The sequence below is a fragment of the Alligator sinensis genome, unplaced genomic scaffold, assembly GCF_000455745.1.
Source record: "Alligator sinensis unplaced genomic scaffold, ASM45574v1 scaffold1059_1, whole genome shotgun sequence".
Classification (NCBI taxonomy): Eukaryota; Metazoa; Chordata; order Crocodylia; family Alligatoridae; genus Alligator; species Alligator sinensis.
In genome coordinates, this window is record NW_005842103.1 from 963,915 (window position 1) to 977,667 (window position 13,753).

At 53.8% G+C, this 13,753-nt stretch overlaps 1 protein-coding gene across 6 annotated transcripts in view; it reads left to right on the top strand.

The window, feature by feature from the left end:
* The window catches only part of HTR2C (5-hydroxytryptamine receptor 2C), a 391,327-nt gene that overhangs the window by 243,641 nt on the left and 133,933 nt on the right, over nucleotides 1–13,753 (top strand). The window contains exon 1 of one of the 6 annotated variants that reach the window (XM_025205088.1): nucleotides 9,587–9,705. The exons of the other annotated variants lie outside the window; for them this stretch is intronic. The gene's annotated coding sequence lies outside the window, so the exon portion shown is untranslated. Of the gene's footprint in view, nucleotides 1–9,586; nucleotides 9,706–13,753 lie in introns of those variants that run through there. 6 annotated transcript variants of the gene reach the window in all.

Genomic DNA, 13,753 nt, shown 5'->3' on the forward strand with positions numbered 1-13,753 from the left:
AGGAATCCCATAGAGCAAACCAGGGTGGCTGAGGTAGCCGTTTCAACACGCATCTGAGTTACTGAAGCTAAATATCTGATCGGATCTCTAGTAGGTTACTCACTCGCATCGTCCAGAGGTGCTTGTTGTTTCCTCTGGAGGCAGGGCACTCTTGCAGCATGCGGTGATGAGTAGAGAGCCAGGTTCAGATTCACCTGGATGACCGCATGGATAATGGCTGCCTTCTTCCTGGCCCAGGCCTTTTTATCCCCTCTCTGACCTCAGCAGCCCGGTCCAATCGAAGCTGCCAATACTGGCCACAAGCCGACCCATCTCCCAAGCATCCCTGGCTACCTGGGCCCGCGCGCAGGGCCGGGCTTTCCCCCCCCGCCCAGGTGACTAGAGCATCGCCTCCCAGGCGCCAGGCTTTTGTCTGCAGACAAGGTGGGAGATCCCCGCCCTGAGGGATCAACACCAGCCTCCCAGGCTGGCAGAGACGGGTCTCTGGAGAGGGGCACCGACGGGGCATTTCTGCCACAATGCATGCATAATTCTGAGTAATGAATAAATGTGACAGCTTGGTGATTTGCTCCTGAATAGTTTGCAAGCAGGAGAAAGCCAATTCAATGATATATTATTCATTTCTAATTATTTCTTCAACCCTCGTGCCCTGAAATTTCCTTTCTGTTTCAGGTATGAGCAAATCCCAGAGGCAAACTCGGCTGGGTTGTCTTAAATTACTCCTGGTTTTTCATGTGTCTTGGTAATTTGGGGAGGCGCTGGTCAGGCTGGGACGGGCCACCCTTGGAGGGACTGAATGACCTGACTTCCGGTGTGTGTTGGGGACAGCTTTGTAGCCTTTACGTCGATGTAGCAGCCTCATTAATGGCTCCCCGTGGAGCAAATTCCAGCTGTGCACGGATGAGGGTTTTCCTAATGATCTGACCTGCCCCGGGGAGCGGGGCAGCCCTGGGCTTCACCTTGATGGATTCAAGGAGCCTGGGCCATTTGTGGGGAGCGTCACCCTTTTATCCGCCCTCATTTCAAGGGGCTCGGTCTTTTTTCCCTCTTGTCATCTCTCCTGGCGGGGGCAAGTCAGCTAGGAACTGCCTCCACCTCACCTGGTGTGCCGGTCCACGCCGTGGCTCTGCTTGTTAACACGGCGGTTGTTTTGCGTGGTGGTTGGAAGAGAGCTTGCCTACCAAGAGCCATTTCAGCTCTCCAGGCATTTCACCCAGCATCTTCCTTGAAGGGAGCCTTTAACCCGACAGCCGGTCCCTCCCTTCGCTTTAGACAAGGACCGGTTCAGGACGGAGAGCGCGCCGGCACCCGTTCCCGTTCCACCCCCGTGGACCAGGGGCTGGAAAGGTAACAGCAGTTTTGTGGACGTTGGCTCGCATGAAACCTCAGGCCCTGCAAGGAAGCGGTCATTCAGGTGACAAGGCGTTAGCTCTCACTGTTGTACTCTGCTTTCCAGCATCCGCAGGCCCCGGACGCCATTCCTGCGGAAAGGACCACATCTAGTCAAAGACCTGAAACGTCCATGTCTTGTCAACAGCACGCGTCTCCTGGCGTTTGGCGTAATGCAGTAACGCTCTTGCCTGCATGGGTTTAAATGTCACTTTTGTTGCAGTTAGGACACTGTCTGACTGCTAGAAGAGGAGCTGTAATAACAATACGATGGCCTACGGTAATACAGAGAACTAGGACTTGAATTCAGAAACGTATCTAAATTAGGGGCAATGCTTCCTTTGACTTGAGGGACGTAGCTCTCCTCGGGGGGTTGCTCCCGTCATTCGTGCACGGGCAGGTATTCAGGGGGCGTCCTTCACAGAAGCAGATTCAGTGACTGCTCAGAGGTCTGCCTAAAGAAATGGTAACAAGGCCACCAGGCTTCATCAGTACCCGTCTGGCCGCAAGCCTGTGAATATCCACGTCCAGGAGCCTTTGAAGAGTCGGCCGGCGCCAGTCAAGTGGTAGGTCCGTGTGGGAGGGGATTAGCACCCGGCGCTGTAGGTATTGCAAGAGAGAAACAGGGTCTTATGCAGTTGTGTTTTGCACGTCTCTGTCGTCCTGTCCCGAGGAGGGCCAGACCAAGCAGTCTCCCCATCCGTGTGGGTAGTCCTCGGCCTCCCTGCAGGGGTTTGGTGTCATTGCGGAAAGGGTCCAAGCAGGACGAAAGTCCCAGCAGGGGAATCCTAAACAAACACAACAACTTTTATGAAAACGATGGGCTGCGGTTTCTTGTGAAGCATCCAGAGACTTGCCTCGATGACTGTCCCGTCTGGAGGCCTTGGGGCAAGGGTGAGCAGCCAGGCCACAGCTCAGCACGCCCGGGCCCTGTTCTGGATGCACAACAGAGGCCGTGTCTGTGGCTTCGGTTTTAGCAAAATAAGTGGCCAAATTAACGAAGCAGACGAGCAATGGCACTGGGCATGAACTTGGCAATCAGTTCTGTTGATGCTAAGATGACATCGTGAAGAAATGCAATCGTTCTCACAGGGCTCTGCTATTGAGACAATGTCATTAGTGCTCCTCATTGCCTATCATGTCATTCACTGGACGGCTATGTACTTCTTGTGACACTTGCTGATAATTACCGAAAGAAATGGAGACATGGCAACCGGTGCTTTTGCCCAGAGATATGTGAAGTTGCAGCTATTTTTGGTATGGTTATTAATTACAGAGGGAGATGGGTTTACTGAGCAGTTTACAGACAAGAAAGACAGCTGCCTGCCCATTGAAATTTGTATTCTGAATCACACAACTTCAGCACGCGTGACAAAGGTCAAGAGAGATGTGTGTACCAGACCATTTTGCTTCTATGTCTTTTCCGGCGAGGGTAATTGCAGACTTATTTTAGCAGAGCATGCTGCGTATGAAACAGAAATCATCCTGAATCCTTGCCGGGGGTGTTCACTTAATCTCTATACATCACCTAATCTCTATAAATTCTCATTGAGGGGGTGCTTTTCATATACCACGTCTTCCTGCTCTAGAAAATTGCTCTTAAAATAGCCAGAATATATTGCTTTCAGCTAAACCAGGTGTAGTGCTACCAGCAGCTGGCACGAAGTGGTCTGGACCGTGCTGTCCGCAAACTGTACCCTCCAGGAGCGGCATTTCTGCACTTGTGCAGGGGGTTGGAGCATGTGCCCCTTCCAGCCCTCCGATCCCATGTTCCCACGTCAAGATGACCACTATACTGTGTGCAGGGAACGCAGGTTTTCTTAAAAGGATGGAGTCCGTCCTCAGCGAGAGGAGATAAGCTCCCCTCGTCGGAGCGCTTAGCAGCAGCAACTTCCAAGTCCTTGCAGGAAAGCTGGGGGCAACTCCCTGAACTTCTCTGCTTGGGGAAAAATGAAGTCCACCAAGTCTAGCTAGGTGACAATCACCGCATCATCTCTAAATGTATAAAGGTGTAATCTTCCGGTCCTAGAGGTTTTTAAATTGCTGCTCTATAAGATAAACCTGTCATTTCTTTTAGGATATGCGCATACATCTTAGCAGTACCCTGCGGTTTCAGGAAGGGAAGATGAAAGGCACTAAACAATAATGGTTGGGAGAGAGAGATTGAAGCGCCGTCTCTGGCCTATGCAGATATGTGCCTGAACGCAGGGGAAATTACCGCTGTCTGTGACAGTGGAGTGGAAGAGAGAAATCACACGGGTACATTATGCCACAGATCGTCGTGCTAGGTTATGATGTCTGCGTCTTTGCTGTGCATTGAGGAGCAATGCAGAAGTAGCACAGCCAGCAAAGAGTTTTGCGAAAGAGAGATACCCAACCTAGCAAGGATGTAAAATGGCTTCATTAGCCACATGCATCACTCCTTTTCTTCCGTGGGGCAAAGGGACTTGGCCCAGGCCAGCTCCCCATTAAGACAGCGGCCAAACTCCCGCTGAGTGGTGTAGGGGCAGTACCAGCCCACCTCATCCAAAGAGTTTAGCAATGGTTTTGCTGCGTGGATGGGGCAGGCGGATAGAGACGGCCGCCAGGCTCGTGGGTAGGACTCCCGGCATTATCACCGGTGCAGCAGCGATGCTGTCTGTAGATTGCTGCTCCGTTGGCGCGTCTCGCCTGCGGAGTTGAACAGCCGTACACCTCTGCCGCACTGCTCACTACCAGGACTCGTGTGTTTTTAGAAATGAGAAACTTGAAGAGCTCCAGGGCCAGACCGCTGATCCATCTTCCAGTGACGTACCTCGCAGTACCTCCGTGCGTGGTGCGAACAGGCCTAAAGTCTGCCTGGCGTTAACGTGTCCCTCGCAGCACGCCTCCGAGGACCGCCGTGCCCGTGACACGGCCAGTGGGACCGTACCTTTTAATACAGAGCTATGGAGAGAGCCTCCGCTGATGCAAAACCTTAGAGCAATTGCACCAACTGCTTATTCTCACTGCATTTTACCGGCAATAATCTTCCATCAGGCCACGTTGCTTCCCCAGGCCACTGTCGAGAGAGCTGTATCATTTACTGACGCTGCCTCTAAGAGACTGCAGCTCGTGCTTTTCCAGTGCCCGGACCGAACGTGGAAGGTTTTGGAGGTCTACTTGTAAAACGTCCATTGAACTTGAGGGTTGCAAGGGATAAAGACTTGATCCCGTGTCCCGGCTGTTTGTCTGTCCCGTCGGGCCGGTCGCGGTCTGCTCGGTGAATGTTCGTCTGTTCTTTGTGGCGTGCTTCTCGCGCCGGCTTGGCGGTTTTGAAGGGCGCGTTAGTAGCATTACCATTGTTAGTCCTTCACAAATCATCCCAGTGTCACAAAGCTGATTCTGTCTCTTCGATGCGGTTTTCATGTTGACTTTTTAATTGGTTTCAGACTAATTGTAAAGCAAAATGAGGCGCGTCCGTCCAGGAGAACGGATGAAAGCTCCTGCTCGGAGCCCCCTGTCTTCACAGCAACCAAGGTCGGGCCCTGCCAGAAATCCCAGTTCACACCCATGCTGGGATGCTGGAAGCAACTGGAGCCTCTCTGTTGAGCTCCATCGCAGGGAAAGCATTGCGAGGCTTGGTGTGTGTGTGTGGGGGGGGGTCCTCCCTTGTAAACCGCTCCCCCCCCAGAGACCTCGTTGCCTTTTCTTCTCCAGTTCAAGGTTGTCCGTGGCGGGAGGGCTCGGAGCCGCCCCGCGCTGGGAAGCCGGTCGTCTGCACGCAGGGGGGCAGGTGTGAGTGCGTGGCACTAGATCACGCCAAATAATATACTGTTTTGTTCCTCCGTTTTGTAAGGCCGGTAAACTTCTTGTTTTGCGCTGCAAATGGCTCCTTGTGTGTGCACCTCTTTCCGTGCAGCTCTTAACAGGAGCCAGGGAACAATTGCTATTCACAGCATGAGCTCTGCAGCTACTGGCAGATTTCCCAGTGGAAATCTACAGGGTAGTTAATGTTGGTTGAAACAGCTTTAACTCTCCTCTGTTGTGCTTTCCTAGCGGTGGCATTTGGGCACGGGGGACAGCCCCGTCTGCACGGCTCGGCGGGGCGCCGCTACCGGGGTGCAGAAGTTCAGGCCGACTGGAGGCAGCCCGCTTGCCATCACCAAAAAATGCACATTTGGGTTTTGCCTCATTGTCTGAGCTGGGAAATAACCTCCAGTATTTTAAAAGCCCAAATGTTTTAGTTGTAGACTCGCTCCATATTTTTGTTTTCTTGAAGGGGAAAAAACCTGAAGGAAACCCAGGAGCAAAACAGTTTCTTTCCACTTTATCATTTTACAGTTAGAAATAAAGGTTATTTGAGCCCGCTGTGAGATGAGAGACTTTCATTCACCCAGTGACCCCAGAAACTGGTGATCCTCGCAGCTGCCTCGCTTCGACTCTGCCGGGAGCTTTGCAGACAGACGCTCCCTCTCCCCAGCTCCCACCCGGCGAGTTGAACAGGTGGGCAAGACGCCGTCGGGTTTCTGGCTATGGCTTGCGGGGCTGCGGGAACAAGCGTCCCATTGATTTTTTTTTTCCAAACAGCACGTGACGGACTATTTCTGCTGGAAGGACTGCGGTTCCCGATAGCATTGCCCGCGCTACCTCATTCACCAGTAATATCTTTGCAATTTAGGTTGGTTCAAGCGATAGGGGCGTAAGACTCATGTAGTGTTTAGTCATGTTCAACAGAGTTTATAAAACATTAATTCAGTCAGTAGGAAGGGAGGATTTGGAGAGTCCGTCTCCTGCTTGAACTGCATAGAGGTTGCAGCAGTTAAAAAACCAAACCAAACCAAACCAAACCAAACCAAACCCCATACTTTTGAGACCAAAACCTGAGGTCCTCACATACATGTATATGCGTATGCGTATATGCATAGCTTTGCATATATATTTTTAAACATTTCTTCTCTTGCAATGGCCAAAATCATATGAAGATAATGGATGGCCGTTGACTATGCAACAACCAGCCAGTGAAATATGAGGAGCAAAGGCCCGTTTTCATCAGCCTTTCATCCTCTTTGGTGGAGTTACACTGATTTGCACCAGCTGAGAATGCCCTCGTCCTCCAAAATCTCCAGATCAGGTGAAAAATGCCAGTTCTCGAGCAGCACAGGGGAAGGGACCACGAACCGGGAGGAAGGGAAGAGACTGCAAGGTCGTCTGGGCCACTCAGTCATGATTATTAACTCCATGGTTCGTTACTTCAGCTGACGGAGCCATCACTCCACTTGCGGGCTGGCCGAGCCCTGAGCGATCAATAGCCCAACAAAAGGAGCTGGGAAAACAGGCAGGCCAGTGCGCAGGGAAATGTCCATTGATTGCAGTGGGCTTAGGACCAGCCCCAAGCCTGGAAACTAACCCCTCATAGCTGGGGAACAGGGCAAGGACGGCATGGTATCGAGTCCCCGTGACCATAAGCACTCAGACAGACAGGTCGACCTTCTCTTAGTCCTTGGAGCAGCAGCATACTGAGTCTGAAGTCGACTGTCTTGAGGATTCGCAGAGGAAACCCTCTCCCACCAGCACGCAGGCCCTTACGGAGTCTGGCAGCGTGAGCGTGAGCGTGCCGGCCGGCCCGGCGGGGTTTGGGCGGGTCGTGGCACCCGACGGTGATCAGCAGTTTAAGCAAATGCAGTTTCAAGCGGTGAGGATTGTCCTCTTCAGAATCCAGGCAGGAAAGTCCTTTCCAAAGCTCCCTTTCCGCCTGGCATCCCAACCAAGAAGGAGCAGGGCAAGAAGCATGAACTTGCAAGACTAATTTCTGCTTAGGATGATACCATGCAGTGTTGCTATTAGAAGGGCAGGACCGCTTGCCGGTCCCAAATGCAATTAGGGCTCCGTTGTGCTGGGCCTGGTGCCAGCTCCTGGGGGAAGGGCAGGCCCTCCTGCAAAGACGCCAGGGCCCTTGCTCCAGCTCCGTGGCATGAAACACGAACCAAACCACAGCTTTGCATGTCTCCTCGGTTGCCCATCCATCGGCGCAGGCTGCCTGTCAGCAGCATTGTGCCGGAGCCGCCGGCATCTCACAGTTACCTAAAGACGGGTGCATGAATTAGACAAAGAAAACTGACTGTTCGGAGACCGTCGCTCCATCACTCTCCCCGATACCATTTGTCCAAGTGCCGCACGTACCGAATGAGGCGCTGCTCTTTTGTCAGCTCGACAAGATATGAAAAGCATTCCACGAATCATAATAAATGAAGATGCCTTGCAATAAATTAGACTTCTCTAAGTTCACTGCTACAAGAACATTAAAATGGAAAACAGAGCGTAATGAGATCTTTTGCAATAGAGCCTGTTCTGTTAAATAATATCAGCTTTATTTGCTGAAGCCAAACCAGGCAGCAAACAGTAATTACTTCAGGTTGTGCGGGGCCGGGTTGAGCTTTAGTGCCAACAGAAAGGGCTTCGGGGTCTTTCCTGGCTCCTTGATCCGAGACCCCCCGACCTTATTGCAAGGCTCTCGAGCCGGGGCGTGCGGGCCCTGCCCGGGCTTTCGTCAGTCCAGCTTCGCTTTGTCTTCCCCGCGTCAGGTGAACAGACCCCATAATATATTATCATTTGACTATCTCAGGATTTCTCAGGCACTGTCAGGTTTTGGGGGCCTCCTTCATCATCTTCAGATGCTCGAGTTGGCAGCTGGTCCCGTGGGCCGTGTGTACAGGAAAATGATCTCCACTGGGGTTAAAATCCACCCCGCACCAGTCTGGCAGGGAGGGGGAAAGCATTTAAGGTAGCATCAGGACTTGTTCCTGCCCTAGTGTGCCAGTCATCTTTTACTGCTTTTTACAAAAAAGTCTTTTTTTTCCTCTGGCATTGCCCTAGAAAAGCCCTGAGCAAAGAGTGGGAGACATGCCTGCCACCGCACCAAGCCCGTGGGCATTTAGACATGCGTGTAACGTGCTGGCGAGGGGTCCCGCAGGCACCGAGGACGGGTGGGGAAACAGCGGAGCGGCCTGTGGGAGCACAAAGAAAGCGCCGTGGAAAAGCGAGAGAGCTTGTTTTTATTTCCATGGCGCTCTTTCCGTTGCAGCGAGCTTTGTGACAGCAACAGATAAACTGCGCCTGGGATTTAAACTCTCTCTGAAGGTCACGCAGGAAGCCTGTGGCAGCAATGAGTAGACAGCCCAGGTTTCCTGCATCCCAGCATGGTGCTTTAACCACGAGCCCTCTTATCTCCTGCATTTCCTTCTCTCTTCAGAGAAAAGGGAGGGGAAAAGCGCTCCTCTCTAATGCAGCTTGCTTGGGGAGAAGGCTGCTGGCTGAGCCGGCGTAGCCTTGCAGCAAGGAAACTCGGCTCGTGGAAGAAACCCCCTGGGGATCCCCAGTGCGATTCCCCGAGAGGCCGTGGGAGCAGGGATGGCTCCACCAGGTATTTATTACCGCTGCGCCATGCTGCTGGCACCAGTGTCTAGTCCTGGGGGAGCTGGTTGCTGGACGGGGCTGGCTCGCTGTGCGGTGCGGGCCACAATTCAACTTCATGGCCATGTTATCTGGCAGGAGGAAGGGCCGTGCATGGTCTGAATCGTGCTGGTGCGATGGAGCAAGGACCGGAGCGGAGGCGGGGAGCCCGTGGGGCGTCCATGGGCCAGGCGTTGCCGTTGGTGGTGTTCGTGGGAAGAGGCAGGGCAGGGTCGTGGGTCCGTCACCGGTGAAGATGTGTTGGCCCAGCTCGGGGTGGAAATGGCTTCGGTGACTACAAGCAGGCCCGAGTCGGAGAAAGCAGAGCTGTGGCTTTAAATACAACATCCTGTAGTGCACAACTGGGTCAGCAGAAAACCCCTGCTTTTTAATCACCCTGCATAAATTAAACGACTGCTTGAGCACTGTTCCTGGGCTCCCGGCAAATGCATCCAAGGTCTATAAAAATAAGCATTTGGGACTCACTCTTAACTCAGAAATAATAATCACCATTGTTCAGATGCACCAGCACACGCTGCCGGTGCCGGCAAGTGCAAGGGAAGGAGACGCGGCGGCTCTTTTCAAAGCCGTGGGCAGAGGTAGCGGGGCGCTGAGCCCGTCGTACGAGGCTCGTGTAGGAACCAGGCAGGAGGGGCACACGTGACCTGCACCCCGTCGAAACGGGAGTGAAATCCCGCACGAGCGCTGTCGGAGTTAGACCATCTCGTGCTTTGTGCGGGGAAGCGTCCAGCGTCTCAAATCAACATTGACAAGAAGCAGCGGTAGTGCTGACATGAGGAAAAGGAGTGGCGCTGCACGGTTAGTCTGATTTCACATGGGATGGACTTCGTCTGCGAGGCCACAGCTGGAGGCTGGCCGCTGCTTTGTGTCGCTGCAGACGAACAGGTATTCATTCTGCTATGTGGAGAGAGTAGCGGTATGACGAGCCTGGCTATAAACCACACAATATTTCTGGCCGTGCCCCGTGGCTGTGCCGAGAGGATAGGCCCAGAGGGTCCGAAGAGACCAGCGATGTTGGGTGGCTGATGTTAGATGTCGTAAAAGAGCTTGATTTGGTATAGATCAGCAAACTTCTGCAAATGGGGTCCCGTGACAGATCTGGGTGCCCCAAACCACTTGTCACTCATGAAAATCTGGCGTAGTCTCTTAGGGTAAAGGAAAAAATATGGCCAATGCTATCTGTCTTTGCATACCACGCCGTCTTCCTTGCAAGTCCTGGTCCGCTGCTTTTGATTTCCCTAGGGTTGGAGGGTTGTTGTGGCCATGAGGGTCTAGGAAATACTCCAGAAAGCAAGGCTTTCACTTGGTAATTTTTTGGCGAATGTTAATAAGACATACTACCTAAAAACATGCTTCTTGTTTGATTCCCCTTGCGTTCATTAAGTGTCGATTGAATAGGTTCCCAGGGTGACTTCAGTTTTCACTGCATCTTTATCAGATAACCTGAATGAAATGTAGGTTCCCTGCCCTTGCCGCCTCACCGAGACGATAATCTCTCTTCGAAGTGTTTTGCGCCAGAGGAGAGCGCAGCTGCCTTGAAGAGACGCAGGTGTTTGCACGGCTCTGCAATGCTGACTGTCAAAAGGGGGAGAGCGAAACACCCCCGAGGCACCGTCGCTTGCTCGGCCGTCGGCCGCACGGTCTCTGCTCCCGACGCACAAGCGGATTAGCCAGGAACCTGAAATTCTTGCTGCTTTGGTCCAGGATTGAAGCTAGCAACACTTTTAGCATCGCAGGCAAGGTCCTCGCCTATGAAGAAGTGAATGAGCAGGTCACACACGGCAGACTGCAGCAGTGTGCCTTCTCAGATGTGTCTGGGGGTAGAGATAGCACGTACATCATGATTTGGCAGCCCTCTTCTGCTTGCGGGTTCGAGGAGACCGTACGGGCTGTCTGCTTCTATTTCTCACTTGTCTTTCTCTCCCAGTTAAGAGGTTTGCGATTTTTTTTTTTTTGCATCTGACCTACTTCTGCCTGTCGCGCTGTCAGTGCCGAGGCGGCGAGTTAGAAAAGAGAGATGGGAAGGGGTTCTTCGAGCGCGGTGGCGCTGAGGAGTCCTATCGCGGGGCTGTGTTTTTGCACATGTAAGAGGTGGCTTTTACCTTGCGTTGTAAGCAATGACACACGTGCATCCTGCGATGCACACACCCGAGCCGAGGAAACCGCTCGCTGGGGACGAAGGCAAAGTGACAGGCATGTCCCAGCAAACGCTGCGCTGAGGTGGTGCCAGCAGGGCCGCGCAAAGGCCGTTTGTGGTACAGGGAACGAGTCTCGGTGGTGGTGATGTAAAGGATGCATCGTCTACATCCCTGCTTCCCAAGTCCCTGCTCTTAGGCCGCCTTCCTCGCTGTGCTGGTGGCAGGCACGGGCGATGTTTTCCCGGGTGCCCGTCGAGCTGAGGGCGGTTTGGTCCCCGCTGGGGCGGGGTGTCAGAGCGGCGCTAACTGCTCGTCCCTTCTCCGTTCACCTTTCCTGGTCTTCTCTGCGGCTCCCCTGGGCAATGCAATATCCAGCCAGAGGGATTGCTTCCTTGGGTCTGCTGTCCGTGGGTTTGCCTCTGCAAAACCCCCAGCCCTAGCTGGCCGAGGCGGGGGGATCCAGCCACGCTCTGGTGCAGACCTCGGGGTTGCTCCGTAGCTCCTCTTCGTGCTGCCTCCAGGTCCTGCAGCTGGTTTGCTCCTTCCTGACTGCAGGGTTGTGCGAGGCACGTGCTGGGGAGAAGCTGCCTTCCCTGCCCTCCAAACAAGGCCACCTGCATGAACCCAGGGAAAAACCAGCTCATTAAGGCAACTGGAAACCATGTGCATGGGAGTGTCTGGAAGGCATTGAAGACCCACACCCTGCAGCTGCATTCAGCAACGAGGTGGGTTGGCACAGAGCATGCAGCGCTCTCATTTAAGTCATTAGCCTTTAGCAGCTCGGCCTTGAATGGTGCAAGCAGGGGTGCCTCCAAAACGATCGCAGGCAAAGAAAAGCTGTGTTCGTAAGGACTCGCTGCAAAGCAGCGCAGCGAACGCGTGCCTGCCGTAGCAGGAGCCGCGAGGAGCTGCTTCCCTGCCCATCGCAGGGCGCTGAGCCAGGGCTCCCCGGGCTCCGGCCGTGGGGAGCGTTCCCCACGTCTCGCACAGGGAAGATGCTGCTGTGTCCCCTCGCACCGACCAGGCACCGGGGACGTGGGCTGCGTTTTGCTGCAGAGCCAGAGCACAGGACTGTGGGAGTCCAGGGGTCCTGGAGCACCTGCAGCCACTGTCTGCCGCATGGGCTTGCCATGGTCCTGGCGAGCAGCTGACGCCATTCAGACGACCAGGAGCGCTCCCGAGGCCTGCAGCATCCTCCAGACCGTTGCTGGCAGCCAGCTCGGAGGCCTTCTTGGAGCTGAATGTCTCTTCATTTAGGTCCCATATAGATCGCAGAAGAAACCAAACTTTTCATCCAGCTTCCTCAGGACCCTGCTCTCCTTTCAGTTAGCTAGGGGCTAGAAAGCATACTTATAGCACCATAAATATATTTGAAAAGAAACAGGCTCTAAATCCAGTCCTTCTCCGGACCGTCCCGTGGTTCAGAGCTGAACGCTCTCGCGTGTTTGCACCTTGAAGCAGGAGGAAAGCAAAGGGCCTCAGTATCCAGCACCCAGCGTGCGTGCAGAACGTGCGGGTCTGGCTCCCTCCTCAGCTGGTGTAAAGTAGCCTAGATGGAGCTACTCTGCGGCGTCCTGCCGTCAGTGTCCGCACGCACGGTTTCTTACCCTCGCCACCCAAGGGGAAGCAGGCTGCTTGGTACGCAGCTCGCAGGTTGGGCCGGCTTATTCTTTTATCCGTTGTTCCACTCGTGCTCGAGTTGCATCGAACAGATAAGCAGTTCCTCCCAGATATCTGGTAACATATGTCCGCTCTTCAGCCATGAATACGCCTAACAGAGAGAGATGCACACGCACAGTAAATAAAACAAATCATTTTTGCTCTGTCCTTTTGGGTAATATTAGCATGAGAAGGACAACAGGTCATTGCTCGTTCCCCCATGCCGATCTCGAGTCAATTAAACGACAAAGAAAGGCAAGGCAAGGTGCACATGGGTGTTTTATATGACGTTGCTGGGAAACTTTAATGAGGAAGCTGGAGCGGACTCGATGTCTCCGAGCCGGGGCGGCTAGCGCTGTGCTGCAGAGCTGAGGCTTGCACGTTGCTTGCGAGGCAAAGGAGAGCCGCTGCGTGTCGGTGTTTTAATACCAGCCATTCAGCTGAACTGGGTAGGCCGGGCGTGAGCTCCGATGCTGCTGCTGGTGCCTCTGCTTGGAAATGACCGTGTCCTTGTTGCAGCCCTTCCCTTTCCTGGAATGGTACCGAGCGCTGTCGAATGGCACCAAGGCACAAGACCGGCGTTTTGCTCTTGGCTCCATGTGGGACCTCAGGGTGACGCTGCCCCTCGGCGATAGCGGGGCTCCCTCTTCCCTGCTTCCCCGGACGAGCTCATGAACTTTTCGGGGGCGAGATTGAGATGTGTGGGGGGAAAAACAACCACCAAGGCTTGGAAGAGCTGCGGAGGGCAGGAGGAGACGGGTATTAGTAGGGTGCCCCAGGCCTTTGGGCACTGAATCAGACCGTGCAAATATTCCTCCCGGGGTCTCAGGGGTCCATTTTTCAGGTCCCTGCCCGGTGACTCCTCCGGAGCGGAGGAGCTGGAGCAGCTGGAGGGAAAACAGACAAAACCACCCAGAAACCTCAGCCAAACCCTTCTCATAACTGCCCCTGCTGCACCCAGCGGGGCCCCCTTCCCCTCCCAACTTCACAAAGAAACAGAAATGTCCCATAGGACCAAAATGACTATACTTACTCCAGTTTGCCATTTCTTGGTGCAAGGGGAGCAAGCTCCATGTGCAGCGACCATCTCCCATGGGGGCGGGCGGAAATATTGTCTTGTTTTCAGGAGGGAAAAG